Source organism: Struthio camelus, chromosome 4, assembly GCF_040807025.1.
Source record: "Struthio camelus isolate bStrCam1 chromosome 4, bStrCam1.hap1, whole genome shotgun sequence".
Classification (NCBI taxonomy): Eukaryota; Metazoa; Chordata; class Aves; order Struthioniformes; family Struthionidae; genus Struthio; species Struthio camelus.
In genome coordinates this window covers 58088259-58109060 of record NC_090945.1, presented here as the reverse complement: position 1 = coordinate 58109060, position 20802 = coordinate 58088259, and the positions used below count along the sequence as shown (strand labels likewise).

At 42.5% G+C, this 20802-nt stretch overlaps 1 protein-coding gene across 2 annotated transcripts in view; it reads right to left on the bottom strand.

The window, feature by feature from the left end:
• The window catches only part of FRYL (FRY like transcription coactivator), a 184268-nt gene extending 163707 nt beyond the window's left edge, over positions 1 to 20561 (bottom strand). The window contains exons 1-2 of one of the 2 annotated variants that reach the window (XM_068940956.1): positions 20335 to 20561; positions 6149 to 6357 (exon numbers count right to left, since the gene is read on the bottom strand). The gene's annotated coding sequence lies outside the window, so the exon portion shown is untranslated. Of the gene's footprint in view, positions 1 to 6148; positions 6358 to 7929; positions 8313 to 20334 lie in introns of those variants that run through there. The other variant, XM_068940957.1, reaches the window with a different exon arrangement.
• Positions 20562 to 20802: the final 241 nt, after the last annotated feature.

The following is a 20802-nucleotide window of genomic DNA, read 5'->3' as shown; positions in this document are numbered from 1 at the left end:
CTATTCAGATATTACACACTGCTTTGCTCACCAGTTCAGCGAAACACATGGTTTCAGACCCACACACATACAAAGAATTAACATTCCAAAACAGCTCAGTCATTTTGTAGTACCACAATGAACACTAACAAATAAAAATAGTTCTTCTATGGACTAAGCTATCAAACAAAAATTTAAAAAACTTTATTAGCTTAAAAGGCAAGAATATTCCACTAGACTTTTCCCTTTAATTTCTAATAGTGTCATAGCACACAAAAAGCAAACAAATTTACATTACTCAGTTTGGTTTAGACAACCTGCATCTACATGGAACAGATACGTGTAATATAGTTGCCTGAACGCCAGAGAAAGTTCTGGGAACTTCTGCTTCAGTACTACTTGTAGACGACCAGTGTGTGGTGTTCACTCAGCCAGAAAGGTAAGTGCCTGAGAAAGAGGCTAGGTAAAACAGAAGATCACAGTTGCTGAGAGATGACAGCCAGCATGTTCAAAGGAAACAACTTTTTTTGTGCATAGATGCATAGATGCCAATTTAATTCAGATTAAACTAAATATAACTAAGCTGAATGCTACTGGGGTAAGTTAGATACTACTGACACGTGACATAGATTGGATCACGCATTTAGAATTGTATGTATATCCAAACATGTACATACACACACACACACAGTAAAAAGGCAGCGTACAGAAGATGGAAGCAGGGACAGACTACAAAGGAAGTATTTTGAAACATTACCCAGGCATGTAGGGTGATGATCAGAAAACCAAAGAGCAATTAGAGTTGACATTTGCAAGGAACAAAAAGGGCTACAGGAGCACTTTCTACGCCTACATTAGTAGGAAGAAGCAAATAAGGAAAACGCGGGCCCATTGCTGAATGAGGCTGGTGATTCAGTGACAGCAGCCACAGACAAGGCTGAGGTTCTTGCTCTCTTTGCCTCAGGCCTTTGGGTCTCCCAGGCCTCCACGCTTAAAACACAGGGTTCAGGGAGTGGAAGAACTACTAGCAGTGAACGTAGATCGAGTCAGGGACTGCTTGTGACAGCTTGACCCATAGACATCACTGCGACCAGATGGGTTGCATCTAAGGGTGCTGAAGGAGCTGGCTGATGACATTGCAAGGCTACTCTAGATTATCTTTGGAAGGTCACAGAGAGCTGGGGAAATCCCCAACAACTGGAGAAATGCAAATGTTGCACCCTTTTTCAAGAAAAACACCCAAATGACAATTCAGTAAACTAAAGGCAGGTCAGCCTCACTTTGATCCTCCAAAAATCATTGGCTGGGTCCTCTTGAAACACTTTTCTGAGCACATGAAGGAGAATGTGATTGGGAACAGTTAGCTTGATTTATCAAAGGTTATAAAAATGACTGGATTTGATTGCTTTCTGTGGTAAAAATGACTGGATTTGTAGAAGATAGAAACACAGTGGATGTTATTTACCTCACCTTTAGCAAGGCTTTCAAAACCATCTCCCACACTATTCTTGTGAGCAAATTAGGACATCACAGTCTGGATAAGCAGACCACTGGATGGATCAAAAGAACAGTTGGATGGTTATGCTTACAGGGTAGTGCTTAATGGTTAATGTGTCCCCACTCTACCCAGAGGCTGGTAACAAATGGAGTAGGTTGGGGTATGTACTGGGACCTGCCCTCTACAATGTATTTATCAATTATCTGGAATAGGCACCTGAGTGCACTCTTGTCAGGTTTTCAGATGACACCAAACTGGGGGGATGAGTTAATACACTCAAGGGCTTGACTGCCAGACGGACCTAGATAGGCTGGAGGAATGGACTGACAGGAACCTTATGAAATTCAACCAGGCCAAATACAAAGTCCTGCACTCGGGAAGGAAGAACTCACTGCAACAATAAGGGCCTGGGAACAGCTCTGTTGAAAGAGATATGAAAGATTAGGGAGACAAAGCTGAACATGAGCCAGCAGTGCTGCCCTGGCAGCAAACAAGGCCAATGACATCCTGGGCTGTATTAACAGGAGCACAGCTGGTGAATCAAAGGAAATTATCAAAGGACTTATTAGCCCACACCTAAAATACTGCATCCAGTTTTGGAATCCACAAATAAAACAAAGATATTGATCAGTAGAGTGAGTTGACCAGAGGGCCACTAAGATGGTGAGGGGATGGAGTACTTGCCCTACGAGCAAGGGCTCGTAGTACTCGCCCTGAGCTTGTTCAGCCTGGTGAAGGGACAGCTTTTAGGGATCAAACTGAAGGCCCCCTAATACCTATGAGAAGGTTATCAAGACGATAGAGCCAGGCTCTTCACAATGGCGTATGGTGGGAGAACAAGAGATAACAGTGATAAATTGAAAGAAGAAAGGTTCCAACTGGATATAAAGGGGGACCCCCTGTCCCTCCACCCCATGAGTGGGGTCAAGCAGCGAAGCAGGTTGCCCAGAGATGCTGTGCAGGCTCGCTCCATCCTTGGTGGTTTTCAAGGCCTGACTGGAAAAAGACCTGAGCAACTCTGTCTGATCTCACAGCTGGCCCTGCTTGAGCTGGTGGTTGGACTAGAGACCTCCTGAGGTCCCTTCCAACCCGAATTTTCCTATGATTCTATACTTGTAATAAACCCAATCCTGAAATATAGATATACCTATAATACAGAAAACATTAATGGTAAGTACATAATGTTCAGCACATCAATTAACTCTGATTAGTCCGATATTCACTAGCTACCATAGTTCAGCCATGGCTGAATAGGAATCACAACCCAGTTGACACATCCAGAATAAAAGGAGAGTTAAACAGTGTTTCAGGCAAAGTCTTTATTATTAAATTCAAACACTACTTCTTTACCAGAAGACTATATAAACATACACATATATATATACACACACACAAAAAAACCATTCTTTAGTTCTGGATTAGTGCAGCTGAACTAACATAACATAAAAATTCAAAGGTTTGGTTTTTATTTTTCCCTCATGCACACCACCAGCACAATTAACTGGATTGCAACTTTAACAGCTCTACAGAAACTATGTATCAAAGTGAGGAATAAAAGTTATTAAAAAAAAAAAGATAGGCCCAAAATGCATTAGAATGAAGAAAAACAGATCTAGACTCATATCTGTGCCCTGAATGCCTTCCCATGCTCTTCAGCGTGACAGAAACATACTTTAACGGTTTGGGTTCCTCCATTTTTAAGGCGAAAAACAATTTAAGCATCTGAGAAAGAGGAGAATTTCAGTAAATAGTACCAAAGGGAAAATATTAAACATTGGACAACATAGTTAAACATAGTTGGTTTTTTTTTTAAATACACTTCCAAAAGTCTTGTCTTGTGATAACCTTACAGGTAAGTGCTGGCAAACAGTAATCTGAGTATTGTTCTATTCATCTGAGCATTTGACTGGCCTGCAAAGCTACACCAATCAACACTTCATGAGCCCCAAGGATGGAGTTCCAAGCTACAGCTCTGGATGCACATGAAGTATGCTATTAAGACTGGTTGTGCTCTGTGAAATGCCGTCTCATCCCCTCGCAGAATGGGGAAAAGATGTTGCCTTTTAAAAGCCTTTAATACTTTGATACATAATATAAATTCTGTCCATTCTACAGTCCAGAAGACAACTGCAGCTCAGACAGACATGTCTAAGCTAACTTTTGTACCATTATGCGAAAATGTAAAGTAGGACTCATTCCAACCATACTTACCTGGATCTACTACCGCAGTCCCGAACTGAAACCTCAACACATCAGGGTCAGACTGAAGTCAATATCCATCTAGTTTAAAACTAGTCTACCTGTACCTGCTGCAGATTCTGGACTAAAATATATAGTTTCCAAATGCTTTGGTTCTGTTAAGGTAGTAAGCAAAAACTCTTCATATCTAATGTAACTTCTTCAAAATGCAGTAACTTGCTTACATAGTGTAAAGAGTATCAGTAGATGATAGATGTGAATCTGTTTAGTAAACTCACAGAAAATAGAATGAAGAGCTTTTTAGACTGTATTTTTTTTTAAGGATCAAAGATCTTGTTACTCAACTGTATTAATAAGTGATACAGTTAAAATTAATAGGTATGTAGGGAAAAAGAAGAAAGAAAATGCCTGCTCATATACAAACACCCTAGTCAAACATCAGCTTAATAAGTTGCAAGTGTACTACTTTGTGATTCCAGAACTGAATGGTCTCAACAGCTAAAGTAATATTGAATTTCTTTTCAGTTTCAGCAGCAGGCAGTAATTTTAATTATTAATTGAAATTACTTTTACATTAAAATGAATTTTTCCCCTAGAAGATATGCTTTAGCTAAATCTAAATATGAATGCATTTAGGAAAGTCATATAGATTGTGTTACACAAGAAGTTGGTCTCAAAGGTAATGATGCGAGTAATAACCTTTGTGCTTAGTTCAATAATAGCATGAGCAAAGTAAGCTTCCGTTTTTAATGAAAGCTGTAAATGTAACATGGCAAGTAAATAAAACTCACTAACCCCTCTCCTCTGCTGATTTCTTATTTCTGAGGGCTTACACAGATTGAGGGTACATGCCTACACCAGAACAATGTTTTTTTTTCTAAGTACTTATGAGTTCCTCTATCCTTGAATTAATCAAGAACTCACATCCTTCCGATATTAATTTCTAAAAGGTCACAGCACTGCAACCCGAGATTTGTCTTGTTGAACAACTGGAGACGTGTACTTAAAAAAGGACTAACTACTGTTCTAAGAGACAGCACCTGAGTTCACGTTTGCTTAAGAAGAATTACTTGTATTAAAGTAATTTCCATAAATTCCCCATATCATCTTTTTCTTATGGAAAGGTTTGTAAGGAGGATAAGACAAATGAATGATTTATCCAGTACAGATAAAAATCTAAGAGTTTTCCAAATCAAGATGAATACCCACCAAAGAATAAATTATAGTAAAAATAATACTAATGTCCTTAAGTCCCCACTCTATTTTTTTAAAAACTATTTAAAGGACTGATCTGGAATTCCTACTCCAGTGATAAGCGTACTTGTGTCCTCCCTTAAGCATCAGAAAGATAAAGATGCTCAAGATGGGCTTCAGGTAATCTCTGTAGCAACAAACTTGTTATCTTTTGAGAGGAAGAATACATAGCTCAGAAAAAAATAATTACGATACAAAATTCTAACAGAAGAAAGTGAAGTAAGTGGAAATATTATCTGACTAGAAATAAGAATCAATGACAGAGGCAAACAACAGGGATATGACACACTGGAGATCATCCAATGCCAGGACTGGCTATATATTCAAGATCTATCTTATTTTATACTTCTCCTGTAAATATTACATAGGACAGTACAATAAAGGAAGTGAGAGCTATGCTAAGAAACACTATAGACTATTTAATGGCCTGAATATGCAAGTCCATAGAGCAAATACTGTAGGAACAACTGCACTTCAAGGATTTTTTTTTCCCTGTCATGCCAATATCCTTTTTGTTCTCAAACGACAAAAGAAAATACAGTCTAAAAGTTTTACTACTTGACTAGAGGGAAGCAATACTTTGCCTTATTTTAAAAGGAGAGTTAAGATATCGGATTAGTTAGCTCTAGCCACTTCAAGTCAAAAGTACTTTATCCATAACAATTGCCCTGTGCTTGACATCAATACAGATCAATTTGATTCAGACAGAATCCTTATGTGAAAAGGAGTAGAAGAAAAGGAATCTCATAAGGAACTGTGCGGCCTTTGCTAATTAGCTGCAGTACCTGGCTTCATCCACAAGAGGAGAGAGCATAGGCATCCACCCCCACACTAATATTCTATTAGCATGAAGAAGTCCAATTTCCACTGAGCACACAAGTTCATGGAACAGAAATTCTTTGAGAATTACTAGACATATAGGAATGACATCTGGCTTAGGAAGGCCCAGAGTCACAGATGATTAGAAGCTGGGAGACTGCTTTCCTCATTCTTATGCTGTTTCTTAAACATTCACTTTTGACCACCATCAGATACTGTGCTGAGCCATAAGAGTATTTGATTTAAACACAGTACAGATTCCCTTCCATAATTGACATCTGAAGGAGTAGTCCAAAATTACACGTGTGCTAACACTACAATACAGATGAAAAAGACCTAAGCAAAAAGTCATTTGAATAAATATTTCATTTTATTATGAAAAAGTCTTAAGAGTCTTACCACTTAGAAGCCATTGTTAACCACCATCGTGCGCTGTTAGCATACTGCACTTAAGATGGGTCCATCAAGACATTTTCCACCCAGAGTCCAACTTGTGCTTTGAGATGTGAGAGCAGACAAAGATGTAAGCAGCTACGATTCAGCTGGTATGTAGCCAAATACTGGAAAAAGATCTCCAAACACAGTACTGACAAACGAAGTATAAGAGGCTGAAAAGGAGAAAAAAAAAAGTTGTCAGACATTAAACATTTACTCACTGAAAACATTTTCCATTTTTAATACCCTAATCTTTTAATTGAAAACATATAAACAGTAAAAACCTACATTATAGAAGTCTTCAGGATTGTTATTTTACTCAGAGGTTAATAATTCAATTTTTTCTTCAGGAGAAAGATTAAAATAGACACTGAAGCAGAAACTAGCTTCTCACATGCATATTCTATGTACTTTATGTAGTTCCATCCTTTACGTACAGAATTTTAGCTATATTTAAGTTGGGAACATGCTTTGTTAATCATAAACACAATCTCTCCCAAATGCAAACCTCTCTGAATCAAATTCCTCACATTAGTCCTTTGTTTCTTTTCTGATTTTTGTCAGAAAACAACATTTGCTTGCTTGGTTGGCACTAGGATGTGGTCAGAAAAGGAAACAAACAGTACTTCAACTGTGCCTCCTTAACAAAGCCTCAAATTTCAGCTTCAGAGCTTCTGGAGATTCCTTTACAACAACAGAAGTTTGTATGCAACTTGCATACTTGTCGCAACTTGCCTAAGCTGTGGAGTTTCTTTTTGTTCTTCTGTACCAAACTACAGCAAAAGCACTTTGGTATTTTTTCATTGTACCCTGGAGGCAAATCAAGCATTTTTAACTGCTTTTAACAATTCAAGTCTCAACGTGAAAGAGCAATCCACAACACTTGATCATTTAGTCTCTATGAAAATGTATTTTTTTTAAATCATGGCCTGAAAAAAATTGCAGACACAAAGAGACCTGTACACACAGCATAACTTTATCAGTGTTGTGATGTAACAAGAATGTACTAGTTTTCTTTAGGGGTATGTTAACCATTCAATTCTTTTATATTGAGTTTGCTCCACTTCTTAATTAGTGTTTCCAAAAATACAGAAGAGTCCCATATAATAAGCACAATCTAAAGATAAAAAGCTTTACCTTGAAAAGTCTAAATTATCAGCGAAAATTTAAAGTGTGGGACTTAGGGAGAGAGGAAGTAAAAGTGGGTAAGCTTTAGTGACACTGGAAGCAAGCTAACTGACACTTTTTTATATTATATATATTGGTAACATATGATGCAATTACTTGGAGAAGTCAGTCAAGATTTTTAGAGGTAGCTGGCTGTAAAGAAAAACATTTAAAGACTGATAGAACTCTAATTCTGAATTTTATGTGCTAAATTGCAACTTTAATGAAAACATCAACTGCTCTCTGCGCATCGTGCGCACACAATGCACCGTGTCGTGCATCAAACCGGGATCACTTTTTCTCTTCACAAAAATTAGGGCAAGATACTGGAACATGTTTTCTATGCAGTAAAAACGTATGGCCTTTCATACTGACTATACTAATAAACTGCACTTTTCTTTACAAAAAGAAAAGAAACAGAACAAAACAAAAAAAACTCTCATTGGTTTAAGGTAATTCATGCAAAAGCTTACATCCACTCCAGTCTGGAAATGAGCTGGTGAATGCAATTTAAAGGAAACTGAAACATGGCACTGATATTCTTTCTGTTTTATTAAGAGTAACAAACTGAAATTTACCTTGACTTATGCTGATATTTTAGCTCACTTGCTCAAATAAAAACGTGCATTCAGAGGTACCTCCTTCAGTCTTCCAGTTTAGAGACTTCTTTTCTCATTTTGTCTGGAGCAAACACACAAAGACAGCCTACACTCCTCACACGTCTTCCTTCTCCACCGTTGTTCATTCCCTACTTTTTCTTTTCCATCACACTACCCAACAACCCAGCCGCTTAAGGGAAGAAACAAAATTAAACTGGAAACTAACTAGGCGGGCAAATGCGTGTCAGAGTACTAGCACAGGAGGCTGAAATTTCAGTTCAGTTGACACAATGTTTGGAAAGACCCGTGACAAGTCACTTGAACTACTCAGGTTTGTTCTGCTGTACCTGCTCAGCAAGATTCACATTTCAAGCGCTGTTTAGAATTTCAGGCACAACAGCAGCCGTTTTGCTCAAGTCAGTAAGCAAGCTTTAGATCAAGTACTTAGCCAATCATTAGGATCAGAAGCTATAAGGTTTCCTACAGAACGAACCCGATCAGAAATCTCCGACCACAGAAAAAAAGGCATTGATAAAGATAGCAGTAAGGTTGAAAGTCTCCAGCGGATGTGAATGAAGCCTGCAGTAACTACAGCAGATCGCTGCAGGGAAGTTCATTCCCCTTCAATCTCCTCAATGGAGCTTACAACTTTAAGTTAAAATGTAACTAACTAGTCCTTATCAGATTTGTAAGTCAAAGGCAACATCCCAGAGGAAGTTTCAGTGTTTGAGGTTCACCCCTCTCAAAGGCTTATTTAGGAAAAGCAGTGAAGAAAACCACAAAGCTGCCTAAGACAGTTAGCAGCCCAAAGCACAAGAGGTTAGCAGTCCCAAGGTTTAACAACACGCAAAGGGCGTTGCTGCTAGCCCTAAGGTTTCATACGCAAACAATTCAAAATTGCCTTAACATCCTCAAACTGCTTCTTAAAGATATGGAAAGCAGGTAAAAAGCCAACTCACCCCAAACTGCCCTGGCTGTTAAACAACACGCCATTTTCGTTAGGTTGAACAATTTTAAACAGTTTTAAACCACAACAGAAACTGGGGGTTTGTGTAAGCACAACATTATTTACAAGTTGATGTAGTCTGAGAGCCAGCGATAAAACGCTGCCTACAACGCAAAACTCAACTTCACCTCTTGAGCAGCAGCTAGGTTCTCCACGGCAGCACAGTTTTGCCATAGCTCAGTTCAGGAGAGCTAGTACAGAAGACCATTTCCACTTACTTCAGGGAAGGAGACTAAAAATAACATTACAGGAAAACAAAGTGTCAACACCTAGCTATAAGAAGGTTACGTATAACACTAAATTAGGGCCTTTCATAATCACTGACCTAAAAGACTTAACAGCATGATACTTCAGAAGAGAGAAACGCCAATGCTATTACCCAATTGCTAGAAGTAGCATATTCCATCTTTTAGCCTCCATGCAAGCTTCAATCCCCTCTCTTCGCTCTTGGAAAAGCAAAAGACAGACAAAAATGAACGACATTAGTTTTTAAAGACAGTAATAAAAGCATGATGGTCAATAACCGAACAACCAGGTGAGCAGCAAACACTTACAGAATGGCTCTGCAGTTGCTTAAATATTTGGCTGACCTGTACCTTCAGCATTTCGCAGTGCTGGGCTGAATAACTCGGTATCCTAATACTGCTAACACCACACGCTAGTCCCCCCTTGTGATCTCTGGTCCTCTGTCACTTTCTTCCCCCACCCAAAGTTACAGTACGTGCTATAAGAGTCCCTACTCTGGAGGAACACATCCGGCTCCATGGCAGAAGAGCAGGGCAAAGCAGACCCAGATTCCAGCTCGAGGCTCAGGACTTCACCAGCCCTTACATAAGGGGCAAAAAAACCATGATAGCTACACCCTGCATCTACCATATAATACATTGGCCACATCTCAGATCCATTAAGCAACTTTGCCCCTATATTATGGATGCTACCAACACACTGAAAGGTTTTCAGGGGCTGCCCCATTCCTCCAACCCCCTTCTTTTGCAATAGCACGTTCAGCCACATTGTGGCTAGTTCACCGGTTCCTTTTCTTTCCAACAACGGATATTAGTAGCTATTTAAAAAAATAACCCCCCCCCCACACACACACACAGTGAGGTATCACCAGGAACAACAACTTTGAATCGGTTTCTCAAAAATTCAGAGTCGGTCATCCCATAAAACTGGATTTTAAAAGAACAAAAAAGGCAGAATGAAGCTTCCCAGAGTAAAGCTCTCTAGGTTGCCGACACTCAAGTCGGTCTCCTTTCTTCATGGAAGTTCAGCACCCTTTCGAGTTAAGAGAAGGGTTTCAAATAGCCATTTGGTTCTTTTGGCTCATTGTAAAGGTTTTAGGTATATTAATAATTTAGCAGATATACAACAAAAACATGCTACAACACAAACTAAACATGGTTACATGACGAATTGACTGTTACTTAATGCTGTCAAGAACTGTGCATGGTGATGTTCCGGTTTACAGTTACTGATCACACATATTTAAGTTCAGGCCACGCAGTACGCTTTTCTGATTTCACCAACCACCTCCTTACTGAAGCACAGCCTTTTTTCTGCTCCATGCTCCCACACAACCAATGCAGACCACTTAACAGAAGAGAAGCTGGCACCCTCACTGCCAAGAGCAAGCCCCCCGCTTTTGCCAACCTCCGCTAAAAAGCGATGCTGCCATGACAGGATGACAGATGACACAGATCAGAGGCAAGAAATCGGGCTAGGCTCAGCTTGTATATTACAGATGTGGAAGTGAGATGTAGCGCTGGTAAAGCAGAAGATCCGGGATTAAGATGATCTAAGAAAACCATGACGGCGGGGTGGGAAAGAAGGAAGGATGCATCTTAGTCACACAAAGGCTTTGGAATAGAGCCAAACATCTGCACCTGAGAATGACATTTGTTATGCTGTTTCAACAATTGCTCTTCATGAGACTCATCAATAGCTCTCCATTTATAAAGCTACAGACTTCAGTTGAAAAGACTTGGATACCATCCTAATTTGTAGCAGAGAATAATCTTCAAAAACAAACCTCAGAGGACGGGTTGACACCAAGTTTGTGGCCACTTGACCATGACAACTCAAGTGTATTATGCAAGTATTTTTGCACTTTCCTTTGCTTAGTTAGCAGGAAATTCTCATCATAACAAGTTATCTTCTGGAATCTCATTTCAGCCTACTAGCAACGTGTGAAAACCAAAACTGTGCATTTGTCAGAGCACAGCGGATATTTCCAACGAGGCATAAAAGCCTTCAAGTCTCTCAAACAAGCCGCTTAATAAAACTGCATTTACTAATGCCATATCCAGTAAACCCACTGCCTTCAGGAAACAGAGCGATGCAGAACTTTCTCAGATATACCTCCCCTTGGTGTTAACATACTCTGACTCCCATCCCCACCCCTTCTATTTTCTGATGTGGGTTGTGTTTACAAGACAGTTTTTTCAGCTGCAACAGAACTGAGGCTTGAGCTGATCTTGGGACCAATAAAAAAAAAAAAAAGGGGGGGGGGCCTTAGTTAGGCTGCATTACACCAGCTATCACAAAGGGACATTAAGGCAATATTGGGTCTGGACTCTCTGAAAAGCAAAACCAGCCTTCCTGAGCTGTTTTTCAATAAACTGCAAAGCAACACTGTCCAATCTGCAAGTCAACTGCAGAGATCTACAAACTAAGAGAAATTAGAGTTCTCGGCTGTTAGTGACAGAGGTTATAAGCCACCCATATATTAAGCCTACCTCAAATAGTTTTGCTTCCCTCGGGGAAAAAAGAAAACTAAGTCTGGGCCAGCACTAATTTATATACTTTACACACAAACATTTCAGAGGAAAGAACTGAATATAACTCCAACTTGCCTAATCTCTTGTCCCCTACAGATTTACAGTCATTTTTTCTTTGAAGTCAGTATGCACTGGGGAGGAAAAGTGGCACACCAGACCCAACGGCAACCACCATTTTCCTCAGATGTATTGCTACCGGCAACAGGAAAACAACGCACCGAGATTCTCACACTGTAGTCTCGTAGTCTCTCCTACTAACACTCTCACAGCCATTGCTCTCAACACCATCACTCGCCACATCTACAGTAAAAACGTCTCAGCAATGGGGGGGGGGGGGGGGGGGGGGGAATCAAGACCCTCCACAAGTGGGCAGGGCAGGCAAAGCAGCCTGAAATGCCTTCCTCTGTACCACCATCACTACAGCAACAGTAGGAAAACGCACGAAGATGCTTGAAACCGCTCTAGAAAAGAAACTCACATTTAACTTTCTAAAAGCATAGTTTCCCTACAAAATACATTGCAAGCACAGACTAAAATGAAAGCAAACTGTAAGCGTGACACTCAATTACCAAATCTAAAGAGCAGCAGCTTATAGCAGCACATCTTCAAACTGCTTTTGACAGTTTCCTACTTCTGAAAGGAATTCAAGGAAAAGACACATATGCAAACTAAGACTTCATTCATCTAAAAAACGGTAACCAGCACCACAAGCTTCTTCCTTTCACATGATGGCAGCACTCATGAAAACAGCCTCAAAGCAATAGCAACAGTCCTTTTCAACCCAATGAGCTTGCAGAGAGCAACACTTACCAGGACTCAAGCACTGGAGCTACTGGCTACTGAATCAAAAATCAACAGGGTACACACTACTTTCCCTCCCTTAACAGCCTGCTACAACTAAAAACACATTCTCTCTCCAAAAACAACAACCACCCCCCCCCACCCTGCCAACAATTACTAAAGCACTTACTGGTTTTATTACTGCGCTCCTACAAAGAGAAACAAAAGTCAACGGCAACACACTTCTTTAGCTATTATACACCACTAGGAGGAATCAACATGAGCTGTATGCACATTCAGGTCCCAAGTACCTACGGACGTCACACAAAAAAATACTACTAGCTTGAAACACACAGGAAGCTTTTTTATTAACAAAAGTAATTTCAACAGAGGCCAAACTCAGGTCCTATATATAAAATACTAATAGTTCTTCAATTATGCTGATCAGACTTTGTTAAGCTACAACACTTAATAGACAGATTTCCTATATACTCAAGCAGTTCCAGAAAATATTCCAGTCCAGGGCAATATTCTCTGTACTCCAGGAATTTGATATACATGCCACGTAAAAGGCAGTAGTGCTTAGCCCTTTTCAAATAGCACAATCACAATGACGGCTTTGCTCTCCTGAAGACCATCTCTACCCGCCCTTCTTTCTTAAACGGCCCTCAGCCTGGTGAGTTCATAGAGTCCGTATTCAGAGTTTTCAGCCGAGACACAAACTTGCTGCTTGTTTTAACAAGCATCCAAAAGATGTCATTTTGCATTCTCCAGCAGCACAAAAGTAAGAGAAGCAGGTGAAATATCCTTCACGTTTCTATGTACAAAACATTATACAAACCCTACTGGTGGTCTCGCTCTCCTGTGCGTCCTACGCATCCTCTTCTTCTCATTACAAATGCACGCTAGTTTTCAGACGGTTGTCTGAAAATTTCCACATATCTTTTAGGGACTTACATCACTAAAAAAAATTCCAGTTTGTCAACTTTGAACGCCTGGGTAGTTCAAAGTAGAGTCTACTAGTAAAGATCTTAATGTTTTAACTCCACAGTTGCTTCGTTTCTGAGGGAGCATGCAACAACAGCTTCTACAAAATCACAGCGGCCAGGAAGCACTTGAAAAACAACACGAAAAATACTTACTCTCAATTTAAAAACGCACAGAACAAGGTCAGGTCAAAGAACAACAACTTGCACTACAGCATTAGACCGAACGCACTATGCGGTACCTTCTTTAGACGGACTCTCCAAGGAGATACTAGCTGGGCTTCACATTGGACCAAACCAGTTGCACGCAATTTAGCCCTACCACCACAAAAATACAAGTATAGTCAGTGCCTGCCTGATGGCTCATTTACAGATTTGAACAACAGCCTAAAAGGCCAAAGGTTGGTCAGGAGCTACACTAAGACCAATGCTCCCAAGCGTTTTAAAAATCAGCTTTGGTTTTTTCCTAGACAAGTAGAGGTCCAGAAGTACTACACAAAAGCGTTAATTCAATACATTCGCATAACAGTAGGTAAAGACGATCAAATACCTCCCCCCAAAGGCCATTCTAGCCATTCCGTGCTCACATCCACCTAGCTTCCTGTTCCCATGCTTGCTTTCCACTACTCCTCACCTTTACCAGCTCATTCTGTAGTTACTCACCCATTAATTCTGCAGGTTGCGCACATACACCTGCATACACATACCAAACATACATATCCACTCCCTCTCAACAAACACCTCTTCCCTCCAATTTTATATGCAAGAGACACCACCATGCAGGTTCAAATGGAAAAATGTAAATCGAGGAGGGAGGCAAAAAACAAGAACTGTACACATGCAAAGAGAAAAGAAAGCAGAGGCAGAGCGACTGGATCATCAGCATGGGGCAAACATACACAGAAATTGGAGCAACAGAGGGAAGGGTAGCAAGATCTCTTTAGGAGACAACTTGTGGTATCCAGGAGCTCCCTGAGAGCCATCGTAACAGCACTGGCCATCTCAGAACCAGCTCCTCACCCTACTCGAGGGAACAGATCAGGCAGCAGTCATGCTACACAAAACTGCAGTTCTCAAGCTTTTTGGATGACATCTTTTTTTGGATGATGTCTACAGAGGCAGAAGACTTACCACTTCTGTTTTAAAGCACTCTCTATTAACCTGAGCAGCACTGGCAGAAGATTAGATCAGTCTGAGATCGACAGAATTTGCAGGATCTTAATAGGCTCATCACTAGAATTGTAACAGTTCTTCTTGATTTAGCACAAAAATACAAGTGTTGTTGATAAGGACCATTCTCACACAAGATACATTAAAAAAAACACATGGGAGCACTTCATACTATCTTTCCTGGCTAAACTTCTTCACAGAAAAAGGAAGTCTGGTCAGGCTTTCTCTGCACAGGTCTACTGTTAACCACAAGTCTCCTTTAAGACATGGTGTTTACAAACATAGATGCTTCTTCATTTTGCACAACTTGGTAACATTACTGGAGAGATGAAGCCATAATGTATACTATCAACTCCAACTACGAGTTCCAAAGATCTAGTTTTATCTTAACACTCTCCAGCCTTATGTTATAAATATTCCCACACCAAATTCTTCAAAAGTTATTCTCCTTTTATTCTCTTTTAAGACTCATTTCCAAACACCCACCTTGAAACGCCAGAGCCCTATATTTTGAATCAAATACAACAAGCCATCTGTATTTGTAGTTTTCACAACTCTCCCTAGCCGTTATCTTATAAGTGTATCCAGTATTGTCTTTCATTATGCCAAACAAAGTTAACCAAATAGGACTCATTGCCTACTATGAAAACAAGTAGCAAAAAAAAAAAAAGTCTCTTGTGACAGGCTATACCAGAGGGGTTGAATATTGCAGAACAGGTCTTGCCTGGTTCTCACAAGGCTCTTTTTAGCACTGCCTGACCTCTAAAACAAAAAAAAAAAAAAAAAAGGGTGACTGATTTTTCTTTCCATTTTTCTCCCCTGCTTACTCACTCATTGCCAGCAGGATCTTTTTGCTCCTCAAATTCTTTCTGCACGAATATCACTAACATATCTCCCTCTATAATCTAAACCGTGGTAGGCCAAAGGACTGGTGGCAACACTGATGCTGTATTCAGCAAATAATGCTGCATTTGACCTATGTTTTCTTCTTTTGTTACTACTTGAGTAGTAATTTTGTTTGTTAGAAATTGCAGCTTCTGAAGACAGACCTGAGAAACTTTGCGAGGACTGAGGGAAAGAAAGCAACTTATCAGGAAATCTTAGAAATGATATTTCTGTCAAAAGTATTAGCAGACCTCTAGAAAACCCCACTGAAACCATCTCTAGAATGCTTTAATACAATTCTGGCCATATATGCTAAAAAGACTAGCCCCTATAAGAAAAAAGGCAAAGATGGCACTCTAGGATGATCAGGTAAATAGAAAGCATCTCGTCCAAGGCAGTCTGGTTTACCAAAATCATATATTACTCTCTAGAAATACATTGAGGATGAGTGAACTAAACACTAGAAGGAAGAACCACCACTGCTTAAGTGGAAGAATAAGGTTGGTAATAGCAAGTGACAAACTGCTATAAACATACAACCTGAAAATTACAAATACTCCTAAGCATCAGAGTAATTTTAGTCTGAAGCAGTCTTCCAGCAGTAAGATAATAAAATGAGCTTTCTTTATTTTGTCATCTCATGTAACTCTAATAAATTATATAAAAATAAAAATAGCAGGTGACCACATGAGAAAGAAAGAGTGCGTGCCGAGTCAGGAGTTCTTTCCTATTTTCTGAAGGAGAGCAGGAAAGAAGACAACAGGTCACTGGACTAACTCTGCCGTGAAGACTACCAGCAGCACCACTTAAGCAGGCATGTCAAAAGCGCCAAGAAGTCTCCCGCTACAAATTCTACCCAAAAGCCAACTATTTTAGACTAATTTTGTCCCACTCTTGAAAAAGTATGGTTCCTTTACCTTCTCACAGGTCTTCTGCCAAGGCACTGGAATGCTGGAAGAAAGGTTCTCCAGTACAGGAGATTTGCGGGAATTCTGAGCAGGAGATTAACTTTGTCTGTCACTACTAACTATAACAAGCAACTTACATTGTTCACATTACCAAAACCAAGAACACTCACATGAAGAACAAGTCATTAAAACCCAGAAACTTACACTAAGAGCTTCTGGGCACCAGGGCCATTATATCAGGCCAAATGTTTAGATACTTAAATAAACCTCAAACTTAATTAAAGTCTATTTTTAATTGCTTGTTCCTCTTCTATTTTTGCAAAACATAAGCCACTCCCAAAAAGTAGGGATGAATATAAAAATCCCCTTAAAACCAAAGCCACATCAAGAGCAGATACTGTTGTTCAACTAGTTTGAGTGATTTTATTCCTCTCTGATAGGGAGTGTCCAATACTGTCACTGGAACGTGACACCATGTTCTGTCATTCTTCCTGGGAGGTGGTCATGTCAGAGGAAATTAGGCATTATAACAGATTTGTGCGAGAGGACGGAAGGGAAGGTCAGGACAGGACAACACAACATCATCTTACGAGACAGAACTATATAGTACAACACAGCTACTTGGAGAATTAACTGTCAAACGTCAAGTGAGCTACCTACTAGAAAGAAAGAACAACTCTTACTTTAATCCATAATTTTAAAAAGGCAGAAGCAATCCTAGGTGAACCAACCTGGCTAACATATATTACTTGGGTTCACTGAGATTTGGAATGACACTGGACAAGAATAACAGTGACGAAACCCCAACATCCCACACGTTGCAACTCTTCCTCTCCATCCCATAATTATGCCTGCGAGGATTACTCTAGATACAGAGAGCATAAAGGATCACAAAGCTGTCCGAGCACAAGCGGGCAGAAGCATGACAAACAGGTAAACCACAATGAGGCTGTGCAGTGCGTCAGCTGCTCTGCCATCCATGGATAAGCTACCTTGCATTTCCTACTGGTAAGAGGCCAAAAACTACAGTTATGGAGCCACAAACCATAAACTATTCACCTAATTTGTCTCACAGTAATTCACGTGCCCATATACTTTCCTACCTTGCTCTGACATTATCATTGGAACATTACACCTATGGTTTCTGTTAGGCTTCGGCTTAAACATAGACAGGAACTGCTAAAAGCTTTTGGCTTTCTAGGCCAGAGGAAGCACATTACACCCACCATCTGCATTATACAAGTCCACTGGAGTGTGAAGTTGGTCTGCGTGCCTCCTAAGCAACTTCGAGAAAAAATAAGAGACTGACATTTAGTCCCGGCAATAATGAAGACTTTTGTGACTAGACAAAAAGACCAAGTTAAGAACTCCCTGAAATATGTAACTACAAATAAAACAGTTCTCCCAGCGTGGAATACCCTGTTTTGCTTGATGAAAGAAAATAATATAATTACTCCCCCCTCCTGGGGAGGAGTGGGTTAATTTTAATCTTCTTAAGTTCTTGGAAAGAGTAAATACAGACAACCTGTTCTCAACTGTATTAGCACAAGCCTTCAGCCTATCAATTAATTTAATTAATTTTACCCCAAAAGATTAAAAACACACACAGGGAAAAAACATTGGAGAACCACGATTGGGGTGTTTAGGCCTAGCAGGATGACACTGGAAAGTGTTAATGCAATATCATTAAAAACTGAGGACAAAATGATTTCAAACATTGCCTGATATTCCGACAACCCCCAAACTTCCCTCCTTAAAGATACTATGTTACATGAATAACCAGCTATCACTATGCTTTGGTGCCCTTGGCCAAATTTATATATATAGCTGATATTTTATAGGTATTTCACTTTATATTTTATATCTGATAACTGAAATATTAAACGGGTTTTATCTGTTATATTAATCCTGCACAAAAATTAAACAACTTTCCCCTCGAAACTAAGTCCAACAACAGTTCTCTGCAACATCCCGAAGCAACATACTCCTCCTCTGCCCTAAGGGAACCACTTGCAGACAGGAGTCAGTACAGACTTGAACCAAATCTCTTCTGGAGCATACACAAGGAAGCCATTCACAGTAGCAATTTGCCCAGGGTAGGCACTTGCCTACTGAAAACAACGGCCATCAAGTACCACTAACTACTGGCCTCTGCAAGCCACAGATAAAGGAAACTCTTGACAGAGAGAAACCTTGCTCTCCTCTTCAAATACTTCACTTACTAGACCTGCAACGCAATTTTTGCCAAGTGGTTTGTTTCCTTCCTGTGATAGTGTCACTAGATAAGAATCAGTGTGCCGTTTCCCAGTGCTTGCTCAACGCTCTTCTACAAAGTTGTGAAGTGTTCAGGGCATACCCTCAGCACTGCAGTAGTAATACAGAAGCCAACATACCAAAACAGCACACTGAGGAAACAGCATATTGAGGAAATACTTCTCAAATTTAACTACAAGTTAATTTCACTCTTTGCTCAACTTACAATTAGAAAATTATCTTTTCCTCCTGGATCTTTAGGATGCTTTGGCTTGAGCTAGCCTGCTTGCCGGATTTCTGGCTAAGATACAAACTGAATTGCTCACTCAGTGTCCCAAGAGATAGTACAGTCAAAGTTATCCAATAACCAACAAAAATAGGAACCATATATTTGCAAGTTGAGAGGGAAAGTCCTAACAAGACACCTTAGAATACTTACAGCCACATTGGTAGCAGGCGGTAGGTGAAACTGTAAAAGTGAGCGTCATGAAAGAAGACATCCGAGGTTGGTGCTAACAGCACTTTAAAGTGACTTCTTTAAAGAAGTACTACACGCTATGTGAGAAACAGACATATCCTACTTTAATGCTCCAGACCTCGAGCTAAGCTTCATTTAAAGGCACGCACGTAGGCTCAGATGCACTCAGGGAAGAGCGGGGCTAATAAATTCATTAACTCGCCTCCCCTTTCTTCACAAGTTGCAACACACGTCTCCCCTCGCTAGAGCTGCTGCCGTCCTCGCCGTGACGGCGATTGCATCAGGAACAGCACGTAACGGCGCTGCCCGCGCGGAGGCCTCTGCGCTGCGCGGCGCTCCGCGCCGCTCCGCTCCGCCGCGGCCGCCCGCTCCCGCGGCAGCCCCGTGCGCGCGCGGCGGCCCGCGGCGGGGCGGGGCCACGAACAAAGCCCGCTCCGCGCCGCTCGGCTCCGCGGCCGGCCAGCGCGGCCGGCTCCGCTGCCTCGCAGGGCGGTTGCCAACTTCACTGCCGCGCTCCCGGGAAGCGAGGTGTCACAGCACGCCGGCGGCGCCCCGCAACCGCCGCCGCGGGACAACCGGGAGCCAGTCGGGCGGGCGCGGGCTTCGGGCGTGGGGAGGGAGGAGCCCGTTGGAGGCTTCTTTCCGCTCGGCTCGGCAAAAGGCTGCGCGAGCGCCTGGCCGGCCCGAAGGGGGCTTCGGGGGGGGGGAGGGGGGGGAACCGCCTGCCCCCGCCGGCACCGGCGCCCCCGAGCGAGGCTCGCCGCGGCGGGGAGGACCCGTTCCCGCTGCCAGCGAGCCGGCCACCGCGCGGGCGGGCGGGGGGAGAGGGCGGAAGAGGGAAGGGAGGAGGCAGGGCGCCCTGCCTCGGACGGAGGCCGGGGAAGGCTAGAGCTACCGGGGAGGGGGGGGGCGTCCTGGGGGCGCCGGACGCCGCGCCCCCGCCCCGACTCAGCCCCGGGGGGAGAGCGGCAGCCGCCCCTCCCCGCTGTAAACAAAGCGGCGCGAGTCAGGGGCGGGGGCGCCGGGCCCGCGGCAGCCGCCCCCCGCCGTTACGATAACGTTGGGGGGCAGGGGGAGGGGAGGCCCGGCACCCTACCCCCACCCCGGCGACGAACGGGTCCCGCCTGCGCCGACTTACCTATCGCACCCGCGCGCCGCTCCGCTCTCCGCTCCGCTCTCCTCCCGGGCGCAGTCGTCGCCTCGGAGCTGTCGCCGCGGCCCCCTCCAGGCCAAGGCCGCTCAGAGCCGGTTAACGACTTACGCCGCCGCGGGCACCCCCTCTCCGACTCTATCCCGACCGGCCCCCTCCGCTCCGCTCCCGATAACTCGACGGTCCGGCTCGCTCCTCCCGCCCCCGCCGCCTCCCCATTGGCGCGCGGCTCTCCAACAGGAACCGGCGCTCACTGGGGCACGGCCGCAGCACTCACGCGCGCCCGCCCCGCCGTTGGCTCCGCGCTGCCCGCCCCGCCCCGCCGGCCGCAGGCCTCCACCAATCACAGCGCGAAGGAGGGCGGCGAGGCCCCCCCCCCCCATTGGCTAGGCTCGCTCGCCTCCTGCCGCCCTGATAGGCCAGGGCGCAAGACAGTCACCCGTCGCGGCCACCATC